A 12,435-nucleotide genomic window follows, 5' to 3' on the forward strand; every position below is an offset into this window, starting at 1 on the left:
ACTGCATTAAACATAAGGTTCCAATGTTTTTAAAATGAAACGTTCACATTCCCTCCTGACTGGGATTATACTTTGTTATCATTCCTGAATGTGTATTCAATCTATTTAAAAGATATCCCATGAGGCTTTTATATGTCCAGTGCATGAGAAGATGCAGATGTTCTCACATATCTGGGACAGGTGAATCAATTTTCATTGTCTGTGAAACTTGTTGAAACCACTTAGAGAGCTTTCTGGGTAGCCAGGGGAATTAAAAAATCCATAGCATCCAATAGTGTACAGTAATGCCAGTGGTCTTTCCAAATGCGAACACACATATGAAAGTATCCTTGAAGAAAGAAAAGCAAAGAGTTAGAACCATGGCCCTGTAGCTCTCAGGCTGTGTTTGAATCACACTCAAATTAGAACTGCCACAAGTTTATCACCAGAGCATCCCTAAGAGTCACTCACCCACCTGGGACTTGTCCCTAGCCCTATTTATCTAGAACAAGCCCATGAGCAAAGGAAGACTGTGAGCCATCAAAACAGTTTTAACAGAGAAGATTCACTAATAGTATTTGACTCTTGGAAATCCCTACAGAGTCTGGTGATTTTACAAAGGACAGGGATAAGCTTCGTTATCTGAAGTCTGTACCTGAAGCAAAAGAGAGTAGGGAATTGAGAGTGAGGTTTGGGAAAGTGGTTGAATACAACTTAGCGCAAGCAGCCTTACAAACATTACTTTATTTCATCTTTATTACAACCTAATGAAGAGGTAATACTGTCCCCATTTTTTAGGTGAAGTTACTGAGATGGAGAAAGGTCACACAGCAAGCAGTGATGAAGCTGAAATCCTATCCTGGGGAGTTGTCATCATAATGATAACCGTAATTATTAATATGACAGGTGCTTAGAAACTGCTTTTGCTGAAAAGTACTGACTCCTTACTTGGGCCCACAAATTAACTAAAAGCAGGAGAAAAGCTTGACATCCCATCTTTGCCCTAAGCTATTCTCTCTGCACTTTGCAATCACCTTGGAATCCAGAAAGGACAGAACTGGTCCGTGACATCTTTATGACAAGGGAGAGAAATTACCCCCAAGGAACAGCAAAATCCCCACAGGACAGACACCAACCAGGCAACAATGATGGTTTATCCTGAACAAATTTGCTCCCCTCAAATGATGACAGTGATAGCAACTTCTCTATAAGAGTTAACCAGGCCATACCAATGAGGAGAGTGTAGTAGTTATGCAGACCTCTCTCCTCCTGCCCCCAGTTCTTCCTCCATTTAAACCTAAAACTCGTGTCTATACTCTGAAAATGGCTGAAATGGGCTGAAGTGCTGTCTTCTCACGGCTGCCCATGCTACTAAAAAACCTCCTTTCTCTGCCCTTCACCACGTCTTTTTATTTGATGGATAGGGGCGAGTTGCTGGATCTGACATGTGGAAGTTTGGACCTGGGGTCTAGAAGTATGGTTTCACTAATATTTCTGGAATTTTATGTGCACCACACCCCGAGCTGTTTGCATCCATGATGACCCTTAAGTTTTACAAAGAGCTTTAAGACAACCTCCTTGTTATTGCCCTGCAGTAGTTGAGTAAACTTAGGCCTAGAAAATGTGGGTACCTTCCCCCATCATCACACAAAAAGCTGACAACAGAGATGTGATTCAATGTGACTCCTTGAGCTTGTAATATTTCACACGGTCTGCACTGCACTGTTAGGGAAGGCGACGGCTGGGAACAGAAACAATGGCCATACCAAGAAGCATCAATTTGACAGCAAGAGAGAATTTTCTTTGCATGTAAAAATAGTCAGAATGCAAAAATAAAGCTGTCTACACCAAGGCACCCAAAAGACACAGGGGTATTGGATCAAGGGAGGGCTATGAGACACATACCCCTGTGTTCTGTGAACTTGGGGGAGGGAGTGTCCAGGAGGTCGGTGGGCAGCTGTGAACATGGCCTCAGAGGTGAAGTGTTTTCCAGGAGACTGGAGGAGCCATGGTCTGGAAGTTTCCTTGGGAAGTCAGGACTTCCCCATTCCACCTCCTGATGTGACCTGAGCCACCAATGTGGGCCCCACCTTTGGTCCTTTGGTTTGAGGGCTGCAAGGTGTAAGAAAGCCTTGTCTGAGAAGGTTGCAGGGATGCCAGTTTCCGGTGACAGTGAGAGGTGAGGGGAACATTCTGAAAAAGTGTCGAGATCACACAAGAGTTTGTGGTTCAAGGTTTGCACGTACCAAAGGGTCCAGATGAAGGGTGTGGGAAGGGGGAAGGGGCAAGGGCTGGTCAGAGCCACAGGAAGAACCACACAAGAAGGCAGTGTAAAGGAAGTCTGGCTTTTGCCCTGGACTTAGGGTCGATGGGATGTCTGTGTTTGCCTGGGGCATTGTGATTTGGAGCAGGGACTTCAGGGTCATGTGTGTCAGCTGAAGTTCTGAAAACAGATCAGCCATGTGTCCCACATGTGCGTACAAACTGGAGCCCAGCGAAGGCCCTGGACACTGAGACTCTGGGGAGTTCCCCAAGTGGCAATACAGACAGTCCCCGACCTACAACATGTCACCTTACGATGTCTAATTTCACAGTGTTGTCAAAGTAAAATGCGTCCAATAGAAACTGTATTTGGGATTTAGGATCTGAATCCTTTCCCAGGCTAGCACTATGGTATCCAGGATCACGATGCTGGGCAGAGCAGAGACTGTGACCAGAGTTCTAGGCCAGAGACCCAAATTCCAGGTCTCTCGGAGGGCAGGGAAAGGCGGTTTATCACATGGCAAGGACATTCCACAGAAAGAGCAAAATAAATACTCGGCCCATCTTGGGTACAGACATAAGCTTTAGAATTAGATAGAGGAAGAATTGGGGGTAGGGAATGGGAAGTGTACAGAATTGTTAAGCAGTCCCACTCAGGGTGCGGTCAGGTGGTCAGAGGTAGTAAGAGGTGTGTTCTGGTTACTTATGATCTCAGGATTGGTCAGGTGGGCCTGGTTACAGTAAGAAGGTCATTGCCTTCCTTCCTTAGGACTAGTTTCCATTCCTCTTAGTAAAGATGCTATCCAATAGTTCTGTCCTTCCTGGATTCCAAGATGACTGCAGTAGAGAGAAACTCAGAGCAGAAAATAGAGGCAGGGATGCTAAGCTTTTCTCTGCTTTCAATTAATCCACAGGCCCAGGTAAGGAGCCAGTGGTGTTTAGCAAAAGCAATGTAAGTACTTGTTATATGACACAGCTCCCAGTCAGCCTGGTGACCACCAGGGAAACACCAAGATACTCTTCAGTGTGCTGTGTGTCTCAACTAGGATGTTCGGTAGGGGGGGTGGTGAATGAAGTTTATTTTCCATTTAAGGTGGGTTATCAGGACATAGCACCATCTTAAGGAAAGGAGCATCGTCACATGGTAACACACTGATGCAGAAAAACAACACTGTCATGACTGTAGGGAAAGAACCATGGAGGCCCTTTTTTTTTTTTTAATGAAACAGGGTCTCTCTATGTAGTCCAGGCTGGCCTTGAACTCATGACCGTCTTTCCTCAGCACTGGGATTAAAGATGTACACTATCCCCATCTGGTTTCCCTTGCCATTTTTATCTGTTTTTTTCTCTCTGTTAAGAGGCATAACAGCTTTAATAAGTTTTGTGAGTCTTTCCAGCAAATTATCAAAATGGAGTGTAGACTGAGGAGCCCCTTGATTTGCAGTTGGTATCAGAAGCATGATCCTTCACTGCTAGTGTTCCCTTTAACTTCCAGGTGGTTAAGCGTCCATGGACTATCACTGACTGCACAGGGCAGATGGTTCACTGGAAGGGGTGACATATCAGGCAATGACAAAAGATCACAGGATAGTAAGTAGGTAGATTAGACAGTGCCACCCCCACTCTCTTAAAACAATGTTTCAGGCTTTAATGTATAGGCAAATAACATAGGAATCTGGATAAATAGCAGATCCTGATTTGGGAACTAAGTGGGGCCAGAGCTGAATTTCTGATAAGCTGAGGTTACTACTCCCTGGGACCCCTTACAGGAACCAGGTCTTGTGCCAATGGTTCTCAAACCTTGTTACATATTAAAATCACCCCAGGAACTTGAGAAAAAAAAAACTCACACCTAGGTTGCACATCATATACAGTAAGTCAGAACTTCTAGGGTTGGGAATTGGCAGCCCAACTTTTTAAATTGCTAATGTGCAAGCAAGTTTGAGAACTGCTGTCTATGGACACCTGAGCTAACAGAATCCAGTTATGACCTAACATTAGCGCTGGGCGTCCTAGTGTTGCTTGGTGGCTGTGAATGTTGGCAGGGATAGTAAATCAAGACCTAGATGAGGGAGGAGTGGGGAAAAGAAAGGAGAAACTGTAGTTGGGCCCACGGGCTAAGATCAAGCTGTACTCCTGATTAAAAACCCAAGTCAACACAGGTTGATGGGTTCATCTCATCTGTTGAAGAAGGTTGAGAAATAAAGATAAACAAATCAGATCCTCTGAATCTGACAAAGGAGCAGATATCTCCATGGGGGTCTTCCCTGGCTCTTGGGAGTTCTCTTCTTTAGCACATGGTAGCCATTGTCACCACTCTACCACATCCGGCTTACCATTAAAGCAGCTCAGCTCTGAAAGGGAGCCCAGCTCAAAGACAGGAGTAGGTAGATGTGGCCCTAAACTCAGCATTGCTGTGATGTCTTCTGCTATTATATACTGACATTCCTAGCTGACTATGACTCATCTTTTTTCTTATCACTTTGAATGTTGGATTTGGTGGCCAGGAAGGATCACCCTGGAAGTCACAGGGCAAACTTGCCTGAATATAATTTTCTGGAAAAAAGAAAAAAAATCCCAGTAACCCCAGGGGATGCTCATGGATTATAGAAGGAAACTCAATGGAGGGCTTTTCCCAAAAGTCCCAGACATCTGAACACATCCTAAAGGAAGGGCCCTTCCCAATATGAGGGTGGTCTCCACAGGCGTTCAACCCTGAAGCAGCCACTGGGACAAGAATGGGCATGGAGACATTCTTGCCCTCCAGAGCCCCAGAAGACACCTGCTACCTTTGCTTTGGTTAATCCAATGTGGTAGAATTATACTCACTGACTCATAGAATGTCTCGTAGAGTAATAATAAAATTAACATGTGTCAAGCACAGTACATGTGCCAGGTGCTGTACCAAGTACTTTGTAGCCAATGTCTCACCTGGTAAAGACAAAATTCCAGTTATTATTTTTTTTTTTTGAGATCTCACTATGTAGCCCAGGCTGGCCTCAAACTCATGATCTTTTTGCTTTGGCCTCCCTGTACAGCTGAAGAAGTTATTGTTTGTTTAGGTGTAGTGACTCATGTCTGTAATACCAGCTAGAAAGGAGATCAAGATGGGAAGAATCACAGTTAGAGGACAGCCAGGCAAAACGTTAGCGAGACCACCCATCTAGACTTCTAGTCCCAGCTATGTGGGAGGCAGTAGTAGAAGGATTACTGTCTGAGGCTGCCCCTGGGCAAAAACACGAGACCCTTCCTGAAAAAAGGGGTTGTGGGACTGGGAGGTGTGGCTCACTTCCAGAGTGCAAAGTAGCAGAGTTCAAACTCATTACCACCAAAAAATATTTTTAAAAGTTATTTAAACAAATCACATAAATAAACAAAGAGCTAGAACTGACTGGAAACTCAGTCATGACATAGCTTGCTAAGAGCAGTATATAAACTAGGTACTATTATTATTATTATTGCCCTTTTTTACAAATGAGGACCATGAAGCTCGGAGAGCCCCATAACTTGGCCACAGTTATAAATCAAGTTAAAAAACATGGTTCCAAAGCCAGATCTGTCAGACTCCCCAACCAGTGCCACCTGTTGTTTTATGGGCACCCATAGCACTTACGCAACTGGTTGAAGGTCATATTGACCTGGAGAAGGAGCAAAGTGACAAACCCAAGAAGCTCTCCTACATACTGTGATGCACCAGGACCAATCACAAAAGGATCTGATATGGAGATGCCCCATCCCAGCAAGGGGTGCTCCCTCACAACCAGGACACAAACCCAAAAGGAGAGCTCAAGTGCAATACTTCAGCAAGTAGTAAAATAAGTGCCAAGAATGGGGCTGCCCATAAAATCAAAAGAACACTTAGGCAAGCCCTGAGTTTCCCAACAGAAACCAGAAACTGTGAGCTAAGTCAAAACTCCACAGGTACCCAGGGCCTGATGGCCAGCTTAAGGAAATGACTACTCTGCTCAGAAGACACCAGAGCCCCTACCTACATTTCCAAGTCCAGGGTCTCATCCCTTAGAAGTATTGTGAGACCCAGCAGCAGGCTTGATCTGTTTGGTGTCCTGGAGGCCTCTTGCATTTGCATGGGAATATCTTTCTCTAGATTTGGGAAATTTTCCGTTATTATTTTGTCGAATATATTACACATTCCCTTCACTTGCACCTATTCTCCTTCTTCGATGCCCATGATTCTCAAGTTTGGTCTTTTGATGGAGTCGGTGAGTTCTTGCATTTTCTTTTCACAGGTCTTGAGTTGTTTAATTAATAGTTCTTCGGTTTTTCCTTTAATTACCATTTCATCTTCAAGTTCTAAGATTCTGTCTTCTGTTTGTTCTATTCTGCTGGATTGGCCTTCTGTTTTGTTTTGCAGTTCTGTTTCATTCTTTTTTCTGAGGCTTTCCATATCCCGGGTGGTTTCCTCTTTTATGTTGTCTATTTTTGTCCTGAGTTCATTTATCTGTTTATTCATCGTGTTCTCTGTTTCACTTTGGTGTTCATACAGTGCTTCTATGGTTTCCTTTACTTCTTCTTTTGCTTTTTCAAATTCTCTATTTTTGTTGTCTTGGAATTTCTTGAGTGTCTCCTGTACATTTTGGTTGACCCTATCCAGTATCATCTCTATAAAATTCTCATTGAGTACCTGTGGTATGTCTTCTTTTAAATTATGCTTGTGGGCTTCATTGGGTCCTTTGGCATAGTTTACCTTCATTTTTTGGAGTCTGGATCTGAGTTTCTGTTCTCTTCATTCCCCTCTGGTTCCTGTACTAATTTTTTGCTGTGGGGAAACTGGTTTCCCTGTTTTTTCTGTCTTCCCGTCATTGTCTTTGGTGTTGTTACTGTCCCTATACTGTGTACAATTAAGTATTTTCTAGCTTGTAATAATAACAATGGTAATATTTAGAATGGAAGGGTGAGAGGAGATGGAAAGCAAGAAGTTAAAGAAAAGGGAAAAACAAATAAACAGACAAGAAGGAGAAAACAGAACAAGGAATCAGACAAAAAAGTTTCAAAGGTATAAACAGGGAGCGTTAGTGTACTAATTGACAGTAAGCTGAACAGGCATTAGAGAGACAGAGAGGGGATTGAAAATAAAAAATAAAAAAAAAAAGATAAAAATAAAAATAAAAAATAAGTAAATGAAAGAAATATCTTGTCCGCGTCTTCCCAAGCCATCTGGGCGCGGGGGACCTCCTTGTTTCTCCATATAACATGAAGTGGAGATTCTCTGCGCTGGCTGGAGGTGTGGAGGGGTCAAAGTTATGCCTTTTCTCAGTGATTTTGCCTGCAAAGTGTGTCTCCAGCGTCTCTCCAAGATTTCACTATAGGAGGCTCGCTTTCTGCTTCCTCCCTCTAGCCACCATCTTGGAATCCCTCCAGCAGCAGGCTTGAAACCAGCGTTGGTCTCTGGGACGCTACCTCAGTTCCTGGGCAGCCAGCAGCCTGTCAGGAGCCCTCGCACAAAATTCCTGTGCCAGGCAGGCACCTCTCTTGAGCAGGAGTCAGGAACATGTGGGAATCACAGGAAAGAATAAATGAAGCCTCTGAAAGTGGGTCATTTGCCCTGGATGATGACAGATTCTTTGGTCCCCACACAGTGAAGACCACCCTATACTTACTCTTCCTGGCTCCCACCCTTCACACTTAGACGTGGACCTTGCACCTCCTCTGTGAGGATGGAAAGATGCTCTTCCCCAGGAAAGATGCATCTTTCTCAGGAGAGAGCAGAAAGAATCTCCTGGCATCTCCCTCCAAAGGTACAGAGAGATGTTCTAAGCGTTCCATGACTTTGGACACCCAGCTCAGGTCCTTTCCCTGAAGACTGACATGTTCATCCCTTCCTTTCTACTTATGCGGCCTGTGTCCCTTGCAGAGCCAAGGGTTGGGTTTACCTCCTTGGGGCATCTTCTAGTGAAATCACAGTTATTTAATGCAAGACAGAGAAGACTCCCTTGCTGTTTGCTAGGATCCTGGCCCCATAGTTCAGACTTATGAAACAAAAGTTCAAAAGAAACTTGGCTTGGAAGTAGGGAGAATCAGAAGTAGATCCTGGGACTGCCCTGGCTGCCAACACGGCCGCTGGGGACTTAGAACCATTGTGTGAAGGCTTAGGACCCAGGACAGAGTTGTAAGAGGCACAGTAGAAGATGCACACACGCACACACACAAGTACACACACGTCCCAGAACAGATGGCTTGTAAATTCACAAGGCTCCCCAATTCACAGGTTTTCGATTCTCCCATGTGTGCAAAGGAAAGCAATCGTTGGATGTGAGTCCATTTGTCTCTGCTGTCCTCCTGGAGTCATATAACGCCCCTTTCACAGTGAAGCAAGCTCTATACAGCTCTTGCATGACCACCCAGGTGGGCTGGGGCTCCTCTCTCCCACAGAGCTGAGAGGCGAGAGTGCAAGAATGGTGATGTACAAAGCTACCCCATGGTTGGGACCAGTACCTCTGTAGCCTGAGCTTTGCCAGAGCTGTGCCACCTGCCTCTCCATGTGCAGGTCCCTTTCCTGAGTGCCTGGAACCTCACCACTATCTCCCAGACCAAACTCACCCCAGATGCAGATGGGGTGGATTCACTTTCTACCTGTGGGGTCAGGGGCGACACAACATAAGACAGGCAGAAGTTGCAACATTGTCTCACTTACTCATTTCCTTGTACTTTGCAAGAGGAAGTCCTGTACCCAGGTCTGTAGGACAGTGCCCTGTGTGGACACTTCCTCGTTCCAACATCTGTGTCACTCACTTGACCCAGCGTCAATCACAACCCCCTCCTTCAAATCCCTGGCCTAGGTCCCAGTCCTTTCTCCTCTCTAGGAAATGAGTGTTCCCATCCCCCTTCTTGTGTCTTGGGAAATCTGCTCCCCACACCCTGCTCGAAGGCACAGGACACCTCTCCCCCAGCTTTGCCAAGTCCAGACTGGCTGAACAGAAGGCAGAAAGGAAGATGGATGGGCTCATGTGCCCGTAACTGGAGGGAAGTTAGCCTTAGGTACATCCAGAATCAGGACCCAACTGTCCTCCAATGCTCCCTGCCTGCAGTTCTATGTTTCTGTGTGGCTTCTGTCTCTCCACTTGGGGCTGGGCTGTAGTGCAAGCTTGAGGGAGCCAGTAGGTATTTGATGCCAGTTAGACTCTCCCAGCTAAGGGTCACAGTGGGCATCCTCAACTGTCAGCTGAAGACGCCCCCAGTCCAGTGTGACATGAAGGAACACATTTCTCCTGATAACAGCACTTTCTTTCTGGACCTTTCAGAATAACAATCCTAGCTAGCCTGTTGGGCCTGGCTCACTTTGCAAACCCTCACAAATACCTTAGGGCCTTATCAGTTGAATTGTGTCCCCAAAAAGACATGGTCAAGTTCTAAACCTAGAACCTTAGAATGTGACCTTATTTGCCAACAAAGCCACTGAAGATGTAATTAGTTAAGGTGAGGTTTTGCCAGGTACCAGTGGCTCACACCTGTAATCCTAGCTACTCAGAAGGCAGAGATCAGGAGGATCACGGTTCAAGGCCAGCCCTTGAGAAATAATTCGGGAAACTCTATCTGGAAAAAAAAATCACAAAAAAAAGGGTAAGTGGAGTGGCTCAAGTGGTAGAGTGACTGCCTAGGAAGTGTGAGGCCCTGAGTTCAAACCCCAGGAAAAAAAAAAAGATGAGTTCTTACAAGAACGTAATGGGCCTTAATCCAGCATGACTAATGTTCTTATGAGAAGAAACACAGAGACAGACATGCTGGAAAGGTGCCATGTGCAAGGGAGCCAGACTGGAGTGGTATGTCTGCCAGTCAAGGAACGCTAAGGGATGCTGGTGCACCAGAAACTAGGAGAAACTGTGGAGCCTTCAGAGAGCACAGCCCTACTGACATCTTGATTTTGGACTTCTGGCCTCCAGAACTGTGAGATAATAAATTTCTGTTGCACACATCTTCACAGTTTGTGATGTGCTTGTGACAGCAACTCTAGAAACTAATACAACAGCCCTTACAAGTGCTACCAGCTCAAATTGATTCCTTTTGCTTGTTTGTTTTTTTTAATCCAGTAATGGGTTTGAGCTCAGGGCCCAGAGCCTGCCTGGCAGGAGCTCTATTACTTGAGCCCTTTTGTGCTTTTAGTTATTTTTTCTGATAAGATCTTGAGCTTTGCCCTGTATACTGGACTGGACTGTGATCCTCCTCCTCCCTATGACCTCTGCGTAGCTACGATGACAGATGCTATCACCACACCCAACTTTATTGGTTGAAAGGAGGTCTGGAGAATTTTTTGCCCAAGCTGGACTTGGACCACGATCCTCCCCTTTGCCACCTCCTGAGTAACTGAGATTATAGGTATGAACTATGACCTACTCAAAGTGATTCTTTTTTTTTTTTATCAGCACTGGGGTTTGAACTCAGGGCCTCCTGCTTGCTAGACAGGCACTTTACCACTTGAGCCACTCCACCAGCCCTCAAACTGATTCTTTACAATCCCCAAATCACCCCTGGATGGGCAATACTGTGATTTAATTCATCTCACCAAAATGGAAAATTGTTTTGGTTGAAGCCTACCGAGCTCTTGCCTGGTTACCGTCACCCAAGTCAACATCTTCTAAGAACAAGGATCAATGCCACTAAAGATGAAACAAATGACTGCACAGCTAGCAGTATAAATGAGTTGACAAATGCTACAGGCAAGAAATGATGCTGGCTCAGTTGATGAGGGAAAGCTCTCAGCCAGTCCCACATTACTGTCCACTGTGTTCTAATCACTGTGTGATCTTCTGAGTGTTTCCCTGTCCTGAAGTTTGTGAAAAATGGCTCCCAACAAGCTAGACAAGAGTTACTGTGTCTAATTAAGTAATAAAGTGAAATTTTAGATTTGTTGAAAGGTGATATATCTTTAGTGGAAATTGGGTGACATCAGGGGAAAATGAATCCAGCATCTGCAGTACAGTATTAAATGAACTTTGAGCATTTGTGGGGTTTCCTCAATGGTGGTCTCCTTGGAACCATATACCCATGGATGCCAAGTATCTACTGTACCTGCTTTATATGAGAAATACAACAGCATTAAAAAATTAAAAAAGAAGCGATGTAGTACCCATACTGGAAACTTGAATAAATGCCTGCTTGCAGACACAGTAAGATTTTGAGATCACTCAACCTGCAGAAGTCCTTTACTCTGTCATGAAGCAAATAAAAAAGCAGGCTCTGAGCTGTGTGCTGTGTCTACAGACCTCTCTGGGACACAAACACTTGCCATCACACTTTCTCTGGCTTTGAGTTTTTAAGACATCAATTAATCAAAGGTGTTAAGGAGATAGATATTGTTCAAAGATTCAAAATTTCCCAGGTCATCAATGTTCTAAATAAGAGATTGCTGTCTATATTGCAAATAGGGTTGGCCAGGATTAAATTTTAATTTCAGACAAACAATGAATAATTTTTCAGTACAAGTACATTTCAAAACCTGCACGTCCTTTTATTTGCTAGCTTGGTAATCCTAACTGCAGAGTTGTTCTTGAGTCCTACTGCTGCACATTGAGATGTCATCAAACATGAGGGCCACAGTGAAATCCCCAAATGATGCCATCCACCCAAAGAAATGTCACATGTCAACTGGCCCAAGGAAAGTCCTGCCAAAGTGAGATTGCATCTCAACAGGTCACATATTCAGAGAGGCAGTGGGCATTTGGGTTTACTAATGATGTAGTCTAAAGAGTGGGGGGAAGAGGAACATTTTCCCAACTTCTCACACACACAAAATGTGTAACTGTCAGAAATGACAGGCCAATGGAAAGCACGTGAAATCATCTACATCAATGCTGACATTTATGTCACGGTTCTGATCACTTAGGCAATAGCACATCCCACAAAGCCACAAGTTTTTCATCAAGACAGAATACGAGTCCTATACGGCTCTATGCCTATATGTGAACCCTCTGAAGGTTTTGTTGGCTCCATCTGTAATTAGCGAGTCTTGCTTTAGAAAAACATCCCACAGGAGCGGGTGGGGGGTAGCCTTGTGGATAGGGATTGTGCATTTTCCCTGATGAAACCAATACTCTTCTGCACACCCTCTAGTAGGCTGAGAGGAACTAGAACAAATAAAAGACAATAAAAAATACATTCTGGACATTCCCCTCCAGCCTCACTCTTCACTTCTACACAAATACAATAATATTGGGTGGTGGTATGGGACACAGAACCAGT

This window comes from Castor canadensis, chromosome 10 (assembly GCF_047511655.1).
Source record: "Castor canadensis chromosome 10, mCasCan1.hap1v2, whole genome shotgun sequence".
Taxonomy (NCBI): domain Eukaryota; kingdom Metazoa; phylum Chordata; class Mammalia; order Rodentia; family Castoridae; genus Castor; species Castor canadensis.